This window comes from Callionymus lyra, chromosome 15 (genome assembly GCF_982586985.1).
Source record: "Callionymus lyra chromosome 15, fCalLyr1.hap1.1, whole genome shotgun sequence".
Lineage (NCBI taxonomy): Eukaryota > Metazoa > Chordata > Actinopteri > Syngnathiformes > Callionymidae > Callionymus > Callionymus lyra.
The window spans coordinates 25765636-25786041 of record NC_141832.1 but is presented as its reverse complement, the minus strand read 5'-3'; positions in this window follow the sequence as shown (position 1 = coordinate 25786041).

Here is a 20406-nt window from a genome sequence, read left to right as displayed (position 1 = left end):
CCCTCTAACCGCTTCGCTATTGGTTTATTCTCGAGGCCCCGCCTCGTCTCTGAGAAAGCTTAATGAACTCGCCACCCAGCTGGGTGCAGTCCACTTCCTATAAAAGGCGGGAAACAAGCAGAAAGCTCCTGACAGTGGAATGTAATGATGGCGAATGAAAATTGAAGTGAACAAATGTGTGTGCAAGTGTGAAGCGAACTAAATTCTCTTTCCTGTCTAATGAGTTCTGCGCATTCGTTTGATCCAAGGAAGAGTAACATTTAAGAATTTAAACAGTCAATTTATTAATAGCAAAGTATGATTACAAAAGTAGGCCTTACAAGACCGTTAACGAAGATTGCAAATTATTCAGAAATACCAGAAGTTCCGAGCTCGGTCCAGTCTCCTTCAAATCCTGGTTCACCCACCAGATTCTTCCAGAGAGTGGCAGCTAATCTTTTAGCACGTCCTTTCTTTTAAAGACCTCTAGACACGCCCAAAACACGTGAAGTAAGTTGAGTAACCATTTACAACCTCAGGGTACAGAATGATTTTGCAAAATCTGACTCCATTATGAACAAAAAGACTTTGTATTCATGTCATTACCTAAACAACGAATCTTCAGATTTCCTGCACACATGTTATCTCGAGCCAGGTTTGTAGGCCATAAAATCTGGATCATGGATGCCCACATGACTGTATCCTCCTTACAACACAATATGTCTATTGTAACCATGAGGCCTCTGTCAATGGTATGAAAACGTATACAAAAGTTCACACAAAGTTGAGGCCCGGATGCTTAGAGCCTTCAACATTTGAAATACAAGAATATGTTTTAACTCTGAATAGAAGAAAACATTATCAATGTTAAGAATTCAGTACATAAAATGAGGATATATAATTTAACACTTAAATGAATACATATATGTGGATCAATCTGAGGATATATCTTCAAGTGCTAAGCCTCCCTGAAGAGGGGAGACACACATGTCTGCTTCGTTTGTCTAGGCCCAAATCACACGATGACTGATTGTGTCGCCTGCCGAGCGCTTCCCACGGCTTTTGACAGTGACGGGAAGCGTTTGAGTCTTGTCGACCCACGCCCCTCAGCGATCATGATTATGATCAAGACAGGTTAATGCAATGTTGTTTAAGAAAAACAAACAACATGGCAGTCCTGTGTGGTACACTCGACAAGCTCACGTTCCAACGTGATGAGAAGAAAAAGGTTGTTGGGCCCTGATGAGTCAAGCTGAGTTGTCCCTCGATCATGAACAGACCGCGATGAGGATGACGACTGGCTCGTTGCATGGAGTCGGCCATTAGGTATGCGAAAGTGATCCAGGTAAGTATCTCTTGCAGACAACATGGCCCTCCTGCAGTGCACTCAACGGGTTCACCTGGGTGTTGTATTTGATAAAGACATGTGTCTTGTTCAACACTGCAAAAATCTCTAAACTTAGGAAAATGTTGTCAGAACATGATCTGGAGCTTGTTCAATGCGTTTGTTTCTTCTCGTCTGGACTATTGTAACAGTTTGTTTTCATGTCTTAACAAGAAGGAGCTGTCTCGCCTGCAGTTGATTCAGAACTCTGCAGCCAGAATTCTAACCCGCTCAAGTAGAAGAACTCACATTTCTCCGATCCTTAAAACTCTTCACTGGCTTCCAGTTTCTTTCAGGATCAGGCTCCTCCTTACATCACTGATCTGATCCAGCCTTACACCCCAGCTCGGGCTTTGAGGTCTGTGGATCAGAATCTACTTATGGTTCCACGCACACCGTTCAGGACCCGAGGAGAGAAATCTTTTCAGGCTGTTGCTCCTGAGCTTTGGAACAATCTTCCTCTCTCACTGCGCTTGATGGAGTCTACTGACTCCTTTAAGAAACATCTTAAGACGTTTCTATTTGTTCAGGCTTTTCCTTGATTTTCTGGAACTACTGTTGTGTTATCAGTTTTATCTTGATCTTTAAAATATATACTTTATTGAATATTGCTTTGATTGTTTAAGCGCTTTTTGACCCTGGTCTGGAAGAGCGCTATACAAATAAAAATTACTTACTTACTTACTTACTTACCTGAGAGAGATGTTAGTAGTGTGAATGTGTTTCCGCCTGTGAGTGTGACATATTCACAGGCATCATTAGAAACTTTCCCTGCTAATGCTAAGCTAACATGCTCCGTCGTTCATAGACGGCGAGAGTTTCCTCTCAGAACACAGTTCGAAGGAGGTTTTAAACCCCTTCGTCAGGGTCATGCCGAGACTTGTGGGAGTTTTCCCATGATCGATCCGGACCTCTTGGACACATACGTTGTAAGTGATGTCGCTCAGCAGGTATCAGTTCAGCTCAGTCTTTAGATGCCCGGACATCGGATGCACACCGATCATGCAGCAGCTGTGGGTGAGACAATCTCTTCCTTCTATAAAATACACTTTATGGCAATAGAGGACATGAAAGCGCAGCTTCAAGCCTGTGACAGGAAGTTACTCGCATGTTTTGTCTTCGCTGCTAATGCTAAGCTATCATGTTCCGCCGCTCAGAGCCGGCGAGGTTTTACTCTCACCACATAACTTAAAGTGTTGTCTAACACCTTAGTCCGTTCTTTCATAGTCGGGTCTGTCAACACATATGAGGCCCAGACCCAATCACTGTCTTGTATCGCCCTTTATGATACAGATGTCCACGAGACCGGCTCGATCAGCTGTGTTTACTTTCACTTCAGCGTGACTTTTGAGATGCCGGCCCGGCGGGTTTCATCATCTGATGAGGTAAGAACACGGAAACTCATCATGCTGGCGTTGCCCGTAGGCTGTTTTCCGTCCCCTACAAAAGTCAAGAGCAGCCGGCTCCGGGTTTGGTGTCCCGGTGTTTCTGGGCGGGAGTGCCATGGAACTGTATGTCCCGGAGCCATCCTGGGATCCTGCGGGGACGCGCTGCCGCCCCTGACGACGGATATGTGGTGACATGTTTGAAGACCCGGTCAGGATCTCCAGCGAGCCCGTTCACCTATAAGCAAATATCCACGAGACCGGCTTAATCAGCTGTGTTTACTTCACTTACGTGTTGACAAGCGCTTGGAGAGGTGTGTAGTGGTCGGATCTCACGAGCGAGCAGGTCAGGACCGCCAGCAGAGCGGTGAGTGATGCGGTGCCGACGTGCGCTCCATCTGTTCTGAACTCATATAGAATAGAATAGAATAGAAAATGTTAATTCATCCCCAGAGGGGAAACACACTTTTACAACAGCACAGTTGAAAAAAAATAAAGTGCAAGGAAAAAATAAATAAGAGATAATAAAAAAATAAAATAAAAATAAAACGATCTTACAGATTATTTACAATATTAGACATTTAGCACTATTAACAAAATAAAATAGAATAAAATAAAAATAAAATAAAATAAAACACACGAGAAAAAAAACACACTACGGATTAGCATCAGGATATTTAAAGAAGAGAGTTAAATATCCTGACACCAGTTGGGATGAAGGACCTTCTATAACGCTACGTCCTACACTGGGGGTGCCTGAGCCTGCCACTGAAGGAGCTGGCCAGCTCCTCCACGGTCAGGTGCAGTGGGTGAAGAGCGTTGTCCCTGATGGAGGATAGTCTGGAGAGTGTCCTCCTCTCTCCCACCTCCTCCACCGAGTCCAGCGAGCGGCCCAGGACAGAGCCGGCCCTCGTGACCAGCCTGTTCAGTCTCTTCCTGTCCCGGTCCGTGCTGCCTGCTCCCCAGCAGACCACAGCGTAGTGGATAGCAGAGGCTACCACGGAGTCATAGAAGGTCCTTAATAGTGGTCTGCACACTCCGAAGGACCTCAGTCTCCCCAGAAGGTGGAGGCGACTTCGACCCTTCTTGTACACGGCGTTGATATGTGTAGACCAGTTCAGTTTATTGTTGAGGTGAACACCCAGGTATTTGAAGCTGTCCACCAGCTCAATGTCCGAGCCCTGGATGCTCACCGGTTGATGTGGTGGGGACTTTTTCCTGAAGTCAATCACCATCTCCCTTGTCTTACCGGTGTTTAAGCAAAGGTAGTTGCTCTCACACCAGTCAACAAAGTCCTTGATGACTGACCTGTACTCCAGCTCGCCCCCCCCAGACACGCAGCCCAAAATGGCCGAGTCGTCAGAAAACTTCTGGAGGTGACAGCTGCTGGAGTCATAGGTAAAGTCCGCCGTGTAGAGGGAGAAAAGGAAAGGTGACAGCACTGTCCCTTGAGGCACCCCGGTGCTGCAGATGGTCACCTCAGACCTGCAGTCCTGCAGTCTCACATACTGCGGCCTGTTAGTGAGGTAGTCCATCGTCCATGCTGCCAGCTGTGTCCCAACTCCTGCGTCCTCCATCTTCTTCCTTAGCAGCGCCGGCTGGATGGTGTTGAAAGCACTTGAGAAGTCAAAAAACATGACTCTCACAGTGCTACCGGCGGCTTCCAGATGAGTCAGTGCCCGGTGCTGCAGGTAGATGACAGCGTCATCCACCCCCATCTTTGGCCTGTAGGCGAACTGCAGCGGATCCAACGCAGAGCTCACCGTCATGCGTAGATGGCGGAGTACCAGCCTCTCCAAGGTCTTCATCAGATGGGAGGTCAGGGCGACTGGTCTGAAATGTCTTGGCTCCTTCGCGTGCACCGCCTTGGGAACCGGAACCACACAGGAGGTCTTCCACTGGACCGGGACCTTCTCCAGTTTGAGGCTCAGGTTAAAGATGTGTGTGACCAACTCACAAAGTTGATCAGCACAGTCCCTGAGCAGTCTGGGGCTGAGTCCATCTGGTCCAGCAGCTTTCCTGATCTTCAGTCGCCTTAATTCTCTCCTCACCTGTTCAGATGTAACGGAGAGAGGTGGGGGGTTGGGCAGCTGAGGCAGTAGGGCATGTTGGGGGGGAGAGAGGTGGCTTGGAGGTGAGAACAGTTGGGGGCAGGGGGCTGAAGCAGAGGAAGGACAGCTTTGTGAAGAGTGGGGGCAGAGGTGGAGGGGTGAGGGGGGCCCTGATCAAAACGGTTGAAATACTGGTTAAGTTCAGTGGCCCATCTTTGGTCTCCCCCTGCTGTGGCTCCGGCTCCACTCTGGCCATGACCTGAGATGTTCTTCAGGCCTTTCCACACATCCCTTGTGTTGCCCTGCGCCAGTTGCTCCTCCAGTTTCCTCTTGTACTCCTCCTTGGCCATCCTGATCGCCTTCTCCCACATAGCCGGATTTTATGTACAAGAGTGGGGGTTCTAGTGAATCCAGCTTGAGTACATGCGCTGTTGGTTCAGGAGATGGAGATGCGACTCTTGTGATGCTCTTTCGTCAACGGCCCGCAGTTTGTCAGGGCTGCGGATCTGACGGAACATTATTCGGCTTGGAGTCACCTGGTTTTAATTCATTCCAGATTTCAGAGGGAAGTAATCAGGCGGGGCTATGCGCTCCAGTTGGCCGTCAACCCCGCATTTTTCTCTGGACACGAGTGGCGGAACAGGGAGTGGGTCAGCTATTTGAACAGGTTTATAGCCACCCGCCTGGTTCGTATGTTGAGAATCTGACCTATTTGGCGACTGGTTGATCCTTGCCAGTTCAGGGCCAAAAGGTCACGCTCAAACACAGAAGATGTTGAGCCATATTGCCAACCTGGGGTTCATGATGAACCTCAGCAAGAGCGCTCTGATTCCAGTCCAGAAGTTAGTTTACCTGGGGGTACTGCTGAACAGGGAGGAAGGATATGCATGCCCGGACATGAGTATCCAGCCCATTCTCCGACTGACAACACAGTTGCTGGAAGCTCCCCGTCATGTAAAAAGAATAAAGAAGGACTGCAGCAGGCGATGTTATGTCCCTCCTGGGGACACCAGCCATAGCAACAAGGCATGTCGGGTGCTTCGGTGCGTACCTACCCTCTGGTGGTGCATTTCTTACTTGGGCCTACAGGCTTCGACCTCCTGTGAGGCCTACAAGCCCTCGGTGGGATCTCCAGCTGGTGCTGTATTCTCTCGCAGACCTGACATTTGAGCCTCTTGACCAAGTCCCACTAGACATTTTCTTTGAGGTCTCGCTCCTTCTGGTACAGACATCCACGAAGAGGGCGAGCGAGCCTTATGCTCTCTCCATTAGTCCGGTTGACAACACAGTTGCTGGAAGCTTGACGTCATGTGACGTCAGCAGGCGCTGTGTGTCGCCCCCTGGGGCTCATGGCAGCAGCTCACAGGCGGCTGGGCTTGCTGCAAATGAGTGACATTTTGTCTTTTAAGGTTTCACTCCTTCTGGACCTGACATCCACGAAGAGAATGAGTGAGAGAGAGAGAACAGCTTCACTGCTCTCCCTATTAGCCCTGAGTGTCTTCCTTGAGTCGTAGAGTCATCACTGTCATTGTGTCCGATCCCAGTGTTCCGTCGTCCGAAGGTTCAGGTCCTTCCGGTCAACAACTCTCACGCTGCGGCACTTTCAACAGCCGCCCCACTTGGACTCAGGTCAAGATCGTCTTCACCTGTTGTCCTGTGCGGGTTTTGTTTTGCGGCGCCTGGCCTCATTCGGCCGCTCTGATGCCTTATTCTTTTGCCACGGTAGATGTTGGCCTGGTGAGCCGGTCTTCCCTCAGAGGTCTCTCATTGGGTGAGATCGGCCATTATCCAGGCCTACCAGGCAGCGGGTGGATCTGCTCCTAACGAATTAGGGGCACATTTCAACCGTGGTGTGGCAGCTTCAGTGGCTCTTTTGCGGGGTGTTGTCTTGGGAGCCTCTTGGGCGTCCACCTCAGCCTTCGCTAGAGCCTATCTCCTCGACATGGCGACGGGATCAGTAGCTCATACCGTTTTTGAGCGATTCTATTCCCTCCCGAGGCCCACGGCCCCAATGGATTTGGATCCTGGGCCAGCGGGGCCCTAGTGATGCTGCTGTCAGGAGCGGCGTCTAGCTGGGGGTACATTGATCCCGTCTGGCTCTGCCTTGGGTTTAAACCATTAGCAAAGCGGATAGACGGCGGAGCACCAATGTGAAGTAGAACCCCTGAGTTATCTTCATAATCTCAGGTTCAACAAATTGGTGCAAAGTGCGGAGGGTGTTTCCCGCCTTTATAGGAAGTGGACTGCATCCAGCTGGGTGGCGAATTCATTAAGCTTTCTCAGAGACGAGACAGGACCTCGAGGATAAACCAATAGAGAAGCGGTTAGGGCTTCGCACCAATTCTTAGAACCGGAAACTATGAAGATAACTCGGAGGTTTCATTGGCCGAGCAAAGCAGGGGAGGTGAGAAGAACTAAAATCATCATCACACACTAAAATAAATATGAACAGACGAGGTCAGTGAAAAGTGATCTTTTCTTTTGTATGTGGTGTAGTGATCGTTGCGGCCTTGAATTTGGCAGCAGACTTTATATTGATACATTTTTGGAGAATGCTAAAAAAAAAGATTTTTCAAGATTTGTCAAATACAATAAACAGTACTATATATTATTATTCTCATCAAGGCTCATTCCTTTATTCCACTTTCCTAATGGGACGGATCATATACTGAAAATATAATATAAATGCTGAAGGTAAAACTATAAAATGTCTAAAATTTACACAAAGTTTAGTAAAATCGAATTGTGTCATCAGTCCATGGCTCTCAACAGTGGACCACCCACTGTAGAGTGAACCTTTGAACATATTTTTCGGCGAATGTGACCTTGAATAAGCATCCAGGGTTCCGACAAAAATAGACATTTGAGTGTAAAAGCACGGGTGAGATAACTTTGTATGCTTTCTTTGAAAAACGGGTTAACGTTTATGGGGCAGATACAATAGGTATTTTTATATCAAGTCACTTTTTATTTAGTGAGAATATGATTTACCTATTTTCTGAGATTGGATCTCCATTTTGTTCCGTGTTTGTTTTCTGGTTATAGAACTTTTAAAGGGCATCTAATGAGCTGATTTAAGTCTCTTAAATTAATCTTGGACCTCTATTGTACTCATCAGTATAAGAAGGCTCTTTTAATTTAAATATTTACATTAGAATATGTGCTAAAGCCCTGGAAGTAAGTTGACAAGACAAAAACATTGGGTATCAGGACTTCACAATATAACAGGGTCACAAAGTACTTTAACAATAAAAAACAATACACAGTTAAAATATATACTTTAAATGGCCAAGACACATAAGGCAAACACAGTTCCCAGAAAATCAGGGAAAATCCTGCACAGTGAGACAAAAGGGCTAAAAAATGACAGGAAATTACAGTTTACCCTAACCATGCCAACTCTGCTGTGATCGGTCAATCAACAGGGTTGATGTCATGAAGGGTCATCGATCTCAGAAGTCTAAGAACTCTTTGAGTATAAGATTATGGGGTGAGTATTAACTGTAAGATAGAGTTGCCCCAGCAACCCGACCAAAGCTCAGTGAAATTAAGAGGAAATGTTATTGATGATTACGCCATTTGTGTTCATGTATAGACCTGTCATTGTTAATACCGTAGAATCAGTACAAAACAGTAGTGACGTCATGTTTGTTGCTGAAATGGTCAGCAGGGAACTCATTTACAAATCTTACGATCCAAAAGACAAATTCATCTGCCTCGACTTGAGGTCCTTTTCTACTTCAGCCATTCTAAGCATATCAGTGTATGGGCGCCAGCAGGGACAGCAGCAGTAACTTAATCAGCCAGTCAGAGATCGGACCTGTTGTCACTCTCGCTTCAGAAAGACTGGTGAGAGAAGTGGTAGACACAAGGTGTCTGTAAGAGACGGACTGAAAGGTCAGCCAGAGACCAACAAAGTAAAGTAAAGGTTGTTTCGGGTGAAATAGTAGGTGAAGCAGGCAGCAAGTGCACACATGTCGGGCATCGCAGGGAGATTTTCAAGCAGAAGATTAAAATAAGTGTTGGATAGAACAGGTTATTTCCACCAAACTTCTGACACAAAGCGGATTTGTTAAATCCTGAAGACATGAACTGCAGCTCTGTGCTGATACACACACACAAACATGCACGCACATGCACACACACACTGGAAGGTGCAAAGCTGGTTGTATAACATGTTTGAAACTGTACCACATAAGGTATGAAAAAATATAACTAACATTACCTAAAGCCTTAAGTGACCTACAGTAACAATAACTGCAGAGTAGTGATTTCCAAGCAGTGATTTTACGGATGTTTTATTTTATTTGTGCAGACACTAGCTACACAACACACGTCAATCAGGGTGCATAAGAGCAGGGGCTGTCCAAACCGGTCTTCAAAGGGGCCAGGGTGGTGCAGGTTTTTGTTCCAACCAATCAAGAGCCCCCCTTTAACCCAATCAGGAGTCTCCAGAGTGCAATCAGTTGATTGTCAGTCTCATAGACATATAAACATACACACTGCATCGACTGCTGCCGCCCACCAGAGCTGTGTGTATACAAGGCGGCCATCTTGGTACAGTGCAACTCGCTTCTACAGTGCATTACGTCTATAGAGGAATGATGTGTTTACACTATAATGTGATCATAAATCTCACATTCGTCAAGCTTTTTTCACAGGGTTTGTTTTTAAACCTCAGACCAGATAGACAGACATTATTAGAAGAAATATTTTACGATATAAAAAAAAAACATTTTGAATTGAACAAATATGAAAAGTATGCTAAGGATAATGTCACAATATTATATATATATAATGTTTTAAAATGAAATATTCTATTGAAAAAACGTCGGATCAAATGACAATTAGGATCACTGCAATGTAATAAGAAGTGCAGCGTACAAATGACAGTAGACTGTTCATCCTCAGTAATAGATTTTTAAATAAAACCCTCTTAGAAATTAAACTCATTTGACAGAAGTTACTTCTGATGCAAATGGACTTGAAAAGATTTACAAAAACAATTTATTACAAAAGAGATAAACATAAATAATAATCAATAATCTGATAACCTGCCCATAACATATGTTATCCCTTAATTTCAATTTACCTGTGAAAAGTGATCCCACAAGATCTAGTTTGTATATAATCCATCATCCATAGGCTGCACAGAAGTCCGGGATCTTCCAACAGTTGCTCGTCTGCTGACAAAAATTACTAGTAAAACCATACCCAACAATATCCAAGCAACCGGTATCATAGCTACATGTTGGACTATTTGAAGTGACCAAACTGAAAAACGCTCGCGAATTCAGCGAATAATTGTATTTTCTGATTGAGAAGTACCTCTTTCACTGCAGCTCTTAATGCGCAGCTGCCTCTGATGAGACTGTACCAAGATGGCGGCGCTTTATACTCCGTCTGCAGTCGATGCATTGTCTATTATTTATATGTCACCCCTGCATAAGAGACTATTAGTGAGACATTGCGCTACGCAGACACAGAAGTGAAGACATTTTAAATTAAATATACCTAGTTTACCATGACAACTACCTGGCCTGTCGTATCGTAGTGCAGCACCGTGCAGCGTCTCTCTCGCTCCAAGCAGAACAATCTTTTTTCTTTTTGTTCGCCTTATTCCTGGAGCATCCATGAACATCTACATTTATTTTTGGACCAACATCCTCCGAAGTCGAATCGGGCCGAGGACAAGTCTGAAAAACTTCCCGGTGAGCGCATTCGTCAAACTTTCCCCTCACTATGTCTCCCTCTCCCTCTCCCTCCTCTGTTCTTTCCTGCTCGGTGTGTAAGATGTTTAGTTACGCTTCGACGCTCCTTTAGAGATAGCATTAGTTGTGTAAAGTGTAGCCTGTTAGCTAGACTGGAGGTGAAGCTCATTGAACTAGAGAGCCGGTTGTGCGCTGTCGAAGCTAAACCGCTAGCTAGCCAGTGTCAGGTAGACAGTGCACAGCCACATAGCTTAGCAGGTAGTCCTCCAGCAATTCCCGAGCAGCCGGTAAACCAGGGTCGGTGGGTGACTGTTCGTGGGAGGAATAGTTCCCGGCCAAAGTCAACGGAGCACCACCAACTCCTTAGCGTTTCGAACAGATTTTCTCCACTCGACAAGTCACCGGTCGAGGAACCTGCTCTGTTCATAGGCGATTCCATTCTTCGGAACGTTAAACTAGCGAAGCCAGCGAGAGTAGTCTGCATTCCTGGGGCCAGAGCGGGCGACATTGAATCAAATTTAAAGCTGCTGGCTAAAGCTAAACATAAATACAGTAAGATAATCATTCATGTCGGCAGCAACGACATCCGATTACGTCGCTCGGAGGTCACCAAGGTAAACGTTCAGTCGGTGTGTGCATTTTCACGAACAATGTCGGACTCCGTAGTGTTCTCTGGACCCCTTCCCAACATGGCCAATGATGATATGTTTACTCGCTATTCATCATTTAATCGCTGGTTGTCGGAGTGGTGCCCCACAAATGGGGTTGGCTTTGTTAACAACTGGAAAACCTTCTGGGGAAAACCTGGTCTGCTTAGGAGAGACTGCATCCATCCCACGTTGGAAGGAGCATCTCTCTTGTCTAGCAGTGTTGAGAGTTTTAGTGTAACGTGACAACTCAGAGCACAGACCAGAAGGCAGAACTGCGGTCTTCCACACTCTTCTGCCCTTCTCCCACAACAGCCACCCGCCTCTAACCACATAGGGAGGGTCAATCTGACCCGCTTGTGTGTGGAACAAACTACCGGCTTCAGTCCGGAGGGCAGACACCCTCTCTATGTTTAAAAACAATCTTAAAACCTTACTTTTCGATAAAGCCTATAACTAACTTGACTGTTTATCTTTAGCTGTTATAACTAACAAAACTGTTTATCTTAGCTGCTATAGGCTGAGAATGCTGGAGGAGTTTTAGACACCGAGCTCTGTATATCCTTCTTTTCTCGCCGGGGATGTTCTGGCTTGGCCGATTCGGGTGTGAGGGGCCCGGCGGATGGGGCCTGTGGGGCCTTGGGCCTGGTGGTGGTGACCGCTTGTGCCGCGATGGCCCCGTGTGCCGGCGTGGGGGTGGCCCGCTTCCGGGGGGTCTTTGGTGGTGTGCGGGGGTTGGTGCTGGTGGGGGTGGTTGGGGCTGTGGACGGGGGGTTGCGTTGGGGGCGGTGCTGGGGCTGGGGGGTTGCTGGTCCGGCTGACGGGGTTGGCGGGTGAACCGTTAGGGGTGGGGCTGGGGCTGGCCGGGTGTTCTGGATGGCCATCCGGCCCCGATAGCTTCACCTGGTCTGTGGTGGGGGGCTGTGGGGGCCTGTCTTGGGGTGGGTGGCTGCTGCAGCGGTGGCTGTGGTCCTCTACCCGCCCTGTGTGGCATGTGCTGTGGTCGGGGAGTCTGTCGCCCTTGGTCCTAGGGGTGCGTGGCCGGGTTGGTCGGTCTTTCGGGGGCTTCCCGGGTGGGGGGGGCCACACTGGGCGGGGCCATGTTGGGGGGGCGGCGGAGGCAACTTCCCTCATGACATGGGGGAGGTAGGCTGTGGCTGTTGGGGACGGTCTACAGTTTGAAGATTGGGGGTCGTTCCCGGACGGCTGCAGCCCCATTACCCCCGCCCTGCCTGCACAACCGTGGCCCCCCTGTGACCCAGGGGACATCTCGCCTGCCGGGTCCTGGTCTACTGCGGGTTCCTGCCGCGGCTTGGGCCCCCGTGTCTGGATCCTGCTGTGCTAGGTATGTGCCCTCTTGCCTGGCTATTTCAACCCCCCCCCCTCCCCTCTATATATCTTCACCCGTCACTGGAGTCTGTATACCTGTGTATTGTATACATTTGTCCCAAACCCACACCTTTTTATTTCTCTCCCGGAGCCCCAGGGATCCACATCCAGAGCTGCTGCTGATCCAGGGATCCACCTCCAGAGCTGCTGCTGATCCAGGATCTTCACCACGTCATCAGATCCCGAGTTCTCTCCAGCACCCCCATGGACTCTCCTACACTCTCCTCTTTTCTCTCACTATATCCTCCTTCACTCCTCTCCTTATCCATCTGTCTACCCCCCCATCCTTCACCCCCGCCGGTCAAAGCGGCAGGCCGTCAACAATGAGTCTGGTTTTCCTCGCCATAGCTCACTGTACAGCGTTTTGTTTCTTGCTCTTTGTTGAATTGCTGGGATCTATTTTTCCTTAATCAACTGTAGTCTTATTTCAACTGTATAGTGTCCTGAGATAACTTTGTTATGATAAGACACTTTAAATAAAATTGAATTGAATTGAACTAGTTTCACAAGACACAGTATGACAGCCATATATGGCCAAGACATTATTTTGTGGGTACATATTTAAGATGACAATGTACCCTACCCTTGTTTTCATTAATTGTCTTGCTAGTGCCCTGGCTTTAAACTCCCTGTGTTATTTTAGCAATCCTAAGCCATTTCTCTAGTCAAACAGCGACAATGTTCTCTCCAAAAAGCAATATTCTTTAACGAATACTTTCAAAATAATCTAGAAATGAAAAAAAGAAATTCACCTGCCTTCATTAACTTCAAGCACAGAATAATAGAGATTATTATTATTATTATTATTATTATTATTATTATCATGGATCGTCCACATGGTGCTATATTCGAATATCTATACCAAATAAACCACAAAAAAATAAAAGATTTATAGTCCTTTTAGATATAACTAGCCATATTTGTGTATTTATATTGGGGGCGTTAATGCAATAAAATGACATGACATCTACCGGTCATAACTTGTCACTACAGTAACATGGTCTGTAGAGATGCTCATTTATATAATTTTCAGTAATGTTGATGAAAATGATTCTAGCGATTATTAACGTTGTATATACATTTCACAGCAACAACAGGTTGCCTGATTTGCATATTTAGTAAAGAACCAAGGCAGTAAACACACAGGAGATAACTCTGGTCCATTACTGCCACCAGATGGATGTGTTTTTCATGCAACGAAGCATTGGATTGTGGTTTATGTAGAGCAGGGGTCGCCAACCACTGGTCCGTGGGTCATAAGGTACCGGGCCGCAGAGAAAGGATTAAACATTTGCATAATCGCTGCTTTTTTTGATTATCCGAGTTTTATTTTGAAAAGTTACCAGATTCTCATCTCTCATCTGGGTCAGGTCATATGTTAGCATGTTATGGTGAGTAAAACATGCCATGCACTTGTTTATATATATACTTGTATACTATACTTGTTTCATGGTGCATCGGTATTTTACCGGTATCATTTTATTTTGAAGGTATGTTTACACATTACCAGAGAGCATGATAAAGACAACAGAGTGAATGTTACTTTCTGTTATGTTTTTGGCTTGATACGAGTACACTGTAAATAAAGTTGTAAAAGAGTTCACAGTGGGTTCAGGTGTATTGTTTTTATATTGAACATACAATAAACAATTTTATACTGGTCATATAATTTTTGTATTTATCCGCCACACGCTGCATCGCCCTGCTCAAGTCGCACTGGCATTTTCCAGCCCACTATTTTGGACCGGACACTTCCTACTTGGTGACGTCACACGTTACAAACGCTAACGTCTTTAAAAAAAAGATGTTTCGATTAGTGAAAATAACTTTTGCGAAGGAAGAACACTTTCTACAACATATTTCACATTTATATTAAATGTTTTATATGTTAGGCTGACTGAAAAATCTGCTGCTAACCGGATGATTATAGCCCAATGCCATTTACCACTTTAACACTCAATCTTATTACTCAAGCTTAACCCTCAATAACTCGCCCTCAGCAGAGAAAGTGTTCAGGCGTTATATCACGACTGGGAAATGAGACAGCCCTAAAAACCACATACATCGTCGGTAGTCTTCCAAATCAGCCGACATGAAATGATATAATGTTTGGCAACAACAGAACCAGCATCAGACATCATCACCGGTGTTATCATCAGTGGTCAGTTCAAGCATGTTTATGAGATTATCTGCACCTGATTTTGTAATTCTCTCTTGTTGTTCCTCCAGTAGTTGGATTTTGGATTCACGCATCTTCTTTGTTGGATTTTTTTGAACGACCAGACCAACGTTGTTTACTTTCTTCAACTAGATTGACATCATTTGCCTGATCTATGTCCGTTTGTTCTGTTGGTTGAGATGCGTCTATTTTATGAGGATATCGCAACTACTTTACTTTTTCAAAGATGAAAATAAGGGTAAGCTTTTACTGTAGCAGCACTGGCTGATATTGACAGCCATCTCTTAACTGGTATGAACCTTGTTTATTGTTGTTGACAATGTGATATTCACATAGATCGCAGGTTTAATCACCTAAAGAGCTGAAGAAACCAAATATCAACAAGTTGCCAAAATGCATTACAAAATATTAAATAATATTTAAACAAAGGAAACATTTGTTTCCTGCTTCTTGGGGGAATGGAAAATTTTAAAAATTTGGAAATTATGATGCTGACTATTTGTGTAAATATATCGTATTTTCTTTTATTCCCTGCGAGCTGTTATGGCTAGTTCACATCTTAAATGAATACGGGACTGTTTGCTGCAATTATCTGATTAGAAATTTGTGGGGCCAGACTTTACATAAGGAAGAGAAAAGAGGAGTGAGGTTCGTCAGGTACGCAACGGCAGGTGAAAGGATAGACAACTTTCAGAGGATCGCCAGCAGGAATTGTATATTCCTTTCAGCATCTAGAGAACTGACCCAGATACCGCTGATTTGGAATACATTCTTTTGGATACTGCCGCTGATTGGTCTGAGTGGTGAATAGCACAGAAAACGCAAGTACTCTGTGCCCTCCGTGGTTTCTCACCAGCCTCCATTACACCGCCTACCTTTTTTGTGACTCTCTCACATTTTGATTTTGATTTTTCTTGACTTTGGGGCTTCTTTATTGTTTGGGGGAACTTTCAAATTTGGGTTACATTTTTTGTTGTTTTATCGCGTCTCAGTGGATAACGATATACTTCCAGTGTTCGGGTCTGTATGAATGACACGTGTCGGTGCAGCCAAACCGTGCTTGGGTTTATTTCAATACAAGAGCTTTTGATCACATTCCAACTGTGTCTGACTTCTGTCATTTTCTTTGTTTCGTCGAGGTATCTGGGGGGATTTATCTAAAAAAGCTAAATATAAATTTAAAAAATAAATCAATCCGTGTTCCATGTCCCTTCCAGTTTGTTACACTCTTTTGAAAATGTATTAAATGTGTTTTTTTTTTTCGAATTTATGTACACAAAATACCACAATGATATAGTGAAAAAGTTTTCATATTTTGATATTATTTAAAAAAAATATGACACTAGAAAAACACATTCTTGTTTATTTAGTACTTAGTTGGAGCATCTTTCGCAGCTGTTGAGGTCCTAAGCTTGATTGTGAATGAGGCTACAAACTTAAATTGGGGTATTTTTTTTACGCATTCTTCTCTGCAGATCCTTTCCAGATCTCTAAGGTTGAATGGGGAGCGTCCATTCAGAGATGTTCAATTGGGTTCGAGTCAGGACCGATATCACTTCTGTGCCGCTATCATGGATTTAGAGCCAGAAAGAGAATAAAGGCTAAGCTTGCATCAGGGACAACAGCGAGGACGAGTACAGGAGTCTGATATGTGACTTTGTGGACTGGAGTGAGAGGAACCACTTGCAGCTGAACACTATCTAACAGCCTAATGTGCAGCATGGTCGCATGGTGCATGAGGAGAAAACATGAAGTTATATTTATATAGTTTCATTAATGTGCTGTCAATTTCAGTTGCAATTTCGTCTAATTGTTTAGCTGAGTACAATTAGGCTATGTTATTAAATATGTCAATTAACTTTTTGGATTGTAATTGCGTCGATCGTGAAGGAAGCTTGTTTTTAATTTGCTTGGAAGTGGTAAATAAAAGATAACATACTATAGATTGTTCCTTTCCTCCAAAAATTGAAGTATAAGACCTGGGACAGGAGTAACGCAGACGTCGTGTTTGACTTTAATAAAAGGGCCGCATTGGTGCAGGTTTTTGTTCCAACTAATCAAGAGGACACCTTTTGATCAATCAGGTGTCTAAGGCCCGATTCCAATTCTCAGTTTGAGCCCTACCACTACCACTACCACTACCCCTAGCACTACCACTTCGCCACCCGGTAGGCCCTTCGCGTCACCCTTCAGATTTGGGCACGGCCTACCCTACGTTACGTCATCAATCGTTGCCGCTGACGTCAACAGAAGCGACTCAGAACCTGCTGCAACAACAACACTGGCTTTGCTCCTGGCGTTATATCGTTATATATCGTCTTTCTACAACAAGTCGCCGACCTATCCGGAGATGAAGATATCATCGAAACATCCAAGTGCTGTTAGACAATTTCACGATAAGTTTTTGCTTGAAAATAAGTTTTATACGCGCTAAAGCTACCAGCGATTTATGTGTTTCTTTGTTTTGTTTTTAAAGTATGCAAACAGTATTTAAGTAAAGTTTGGAGCTTATTGTGATTGTGTTAATCGATGTATTTTTAGGTTTATGCACTTTTTACGACCACAATTGTAAGCGGAATGCTAAACGTGCTAGCAATGGTCGATACAAGCGATCTATTTACATGTTTATTTGTTGTTGTTTTCTACAACGATGCAAACGAGAAAGTTTGGAGCTTATTGTGATGTAAATTAATGTGTATGCATTTTTAAGACCGCATTTACAAGATAACAATGGTCAATATAAGCCTCCATTTACCCGTTTGTTTTGTTTTTCTAAAAGAATGAAAACAGTAGTAAACTATGTTTAGAGCGTATTGTAGCTGTGTTTATCAATCGTTAATATGTTTACCATCCCTCTTACATAAACCTGAAGTTATTTTAACATATTTTGAGTAGCTTTTACTCAAACTATTCTTTTTGATGCTCATTTCTAATAGTGTGTGAATATTCCTCCTCAGACTGGTTCTCTCTCAGTGAACTGCAGAAACAACTTCAACTTGAACTTACTACTGTTATGGTTCAACGTGGAGACTGAGCTACAGCAGGATTTTCGCCAAGTGTTTGTTTTATTAAAATGTTTATGTATTTATTGTACCAGTATGAATGTAAATGTGTATTTAGGAATGACAACACTAGAACTTGTAAAAACAAATCTTGTATTTGACCAAACAATTTGACACATTTAAAATGCAGAACCAAAATAAAGTGCAACAACCAAACAACAATATTGCGTAAACAAAATAATGCTTAAACAAACACTCAAAAAAAGAAAGTCCATCTACATTGTGTCTTTATTTTGTCAGATCTTTTTGTTGCTCTTCATGCCTCCTTTGCTCCCTCCTCCAAGTACCGTAAGGGTGTTGCAGGCCTTGAAGCTGGGAGACCGGTGACAGAATCCAGACGTGCACCTGAGGCGAGTGATGGGTGTCGGAACTCCCGACGTGCTGGACCCGGTTCGGGGCATTCTGCATCATCCTGGAGAACATGGCAACAATAACATTATAATCCAAGATAAATACAAGATAAATATTTAACAGCACCTCTTCTTGTTATTTTTGTAAATATGTTTTATATATAATATGGTGCAGATTTCTATTTTATTCTATTTTATTATTTTATTTCTGGGTGTTTTTATTTGTTTGTATATTGCTCTGCTGTTTAAACCGAATTTCCCCTCGCGGGACAAATAAAGGATTCTGATTCTGATCCAGCCATTCAAATAATCTGGAAATTATCAATTGTGTTGCTTTTATGAGTGATGTGTGGTAAACTGTTAAAACAAGTGTTGTCTTCACAAATACACATGATTTACATAAAATACTTTGCTTTAATGAAATACACAAACAATGGCTTCTTCACTGTTTCTCTTAAAAGTGCATTATGAAATATATGATATGAAATATATGATATGAAATATCGTTGAAAACAATGCTTAATTAGCGTCGAATTAAACATTGTTTTTATGTGCAAGAAATAATACTTTTCACATTAAATACACAAACAATAGCATCTTTACTGTTACTCTTAAACGTTTTTTAACATGAAATGTCATTGAAAACAATGCTTAATTAGCGTTGAATTAAACATCGTTTTTTATATGCAAGAAATAATACTTTTCACAGTAAATACACAAACAATAGCATCTTAACTGTTACTCTTAAAAGTGTATTAGCATGAAATGTCGTTGAAAACAATGCTTAATTAGCGTCAAATTAAACATCGTTTTTTATATGCAAGAATTAATACTTTTCACATTAAATACACAAACAATAGCATCTTTACTGTTACTCTTAAACGTTTTTAACATGAAATATCATTGAAAAAAATGCTTAATTAGTGTCTAATTAAACATTGTTTTTTATATGCAATAAATAATACTTTTCACATTAAATACACAAACAACTAACGTCTTCACTGTTAACAACTTAAAAGTTTATTAGCATGAAATATCGTCGAAATAATGCATACTCAAGAGTTTATGAACAAATAATTGCTAACGTTAGCATCTTCACCGTGTGTTTATATTTTATCAACATGGACTATCAGCAAAAACCATGCTTTCACATGAATTTTATGAAGAAACACTAGTTTTAAAGCAAGAATACTCACATTTATGTACTGTGTTGCTCACAATTCTTCCGTCTCCGTCAGCACTCGGTTGCGAAGTGTGCCTCCGACATCACTACCTCTAGTAGGGAGACCTGGCACTACCTTAAATTCAATTCAATTCAATTTTATTTAAAGTGTCTTATCAAAATCTCAAGACACTATACAGTTGAAATAAGACTACAGTTGATTAAGGAAAAATAGATCCCAGCAATTCAACAAAGAGCAAGAAACAAAACACTGTACAGTGAGCTGTACAGTGAGCAATGGCGAGGAAAAACTTCCTTTTAGAAGGCAGAAACCTCGAGCGGAACCAGACTCATTGTTGACGGCCTGCCGCTTTGACCGGCTGGGAGGAAGGATGGGGGGGTAGACAGATGGATAAGGAGGGGAGTGAGGGAGGATATAGTGAGAGAAAAGAGGAGAGTGTAGGAGGGTCCATGGGGGTGCTGGAGAGAACTCGGGATCTGATGACGTGGTGAAGATCCTGGATCAGCAGCAGCTCTGGAGGTGGATCCCTGGATCAGCAGCAGCTCTGGAGGTGGAAATAGCCAGGCCAGAGGGCACATACCTAGCACAGCAGGATCCAGACACAGGGGCCCAAGCCGCGGCAGGAACCCGCGGGAGACCAGGACCCGGCAGGCAAGATAACCACCAGAGCCGACCCCAAACACCAGCGAGAAGGCGGACCACCACCGGGGGCGCGAGAGGGCAAGCACAGGCGAGGACGACCGAGGAAGCAGAGAGGGGGAGGCACCAGGCGCAGGCACGGAGGCAGAGGGACAGCCAGAAGAACCAGTCAGGGGATGGAGCCCCGGGGCCAGGCCGGGCCACGGAAGACCCCCAGACCGTCAGGCTCCCACCAAGTCCATAGCAGGGGACCGAGTCAAGGAGATAGGGATCCACCACAGCAGCGGCGGCAGAGCCCCCCCCCAATACCCTGCGGACACGGCCAGTAGCCGGGTCGAGTGCCACCGCATGAGCCCGGGGGAGCAATGGCCAGGCACCGGCTCAGGTCCCCCGGTGAGAGTCCCCCGGGTCACAGGGGGGCCACGGTTGTGCGGGCAGGGCGGGGG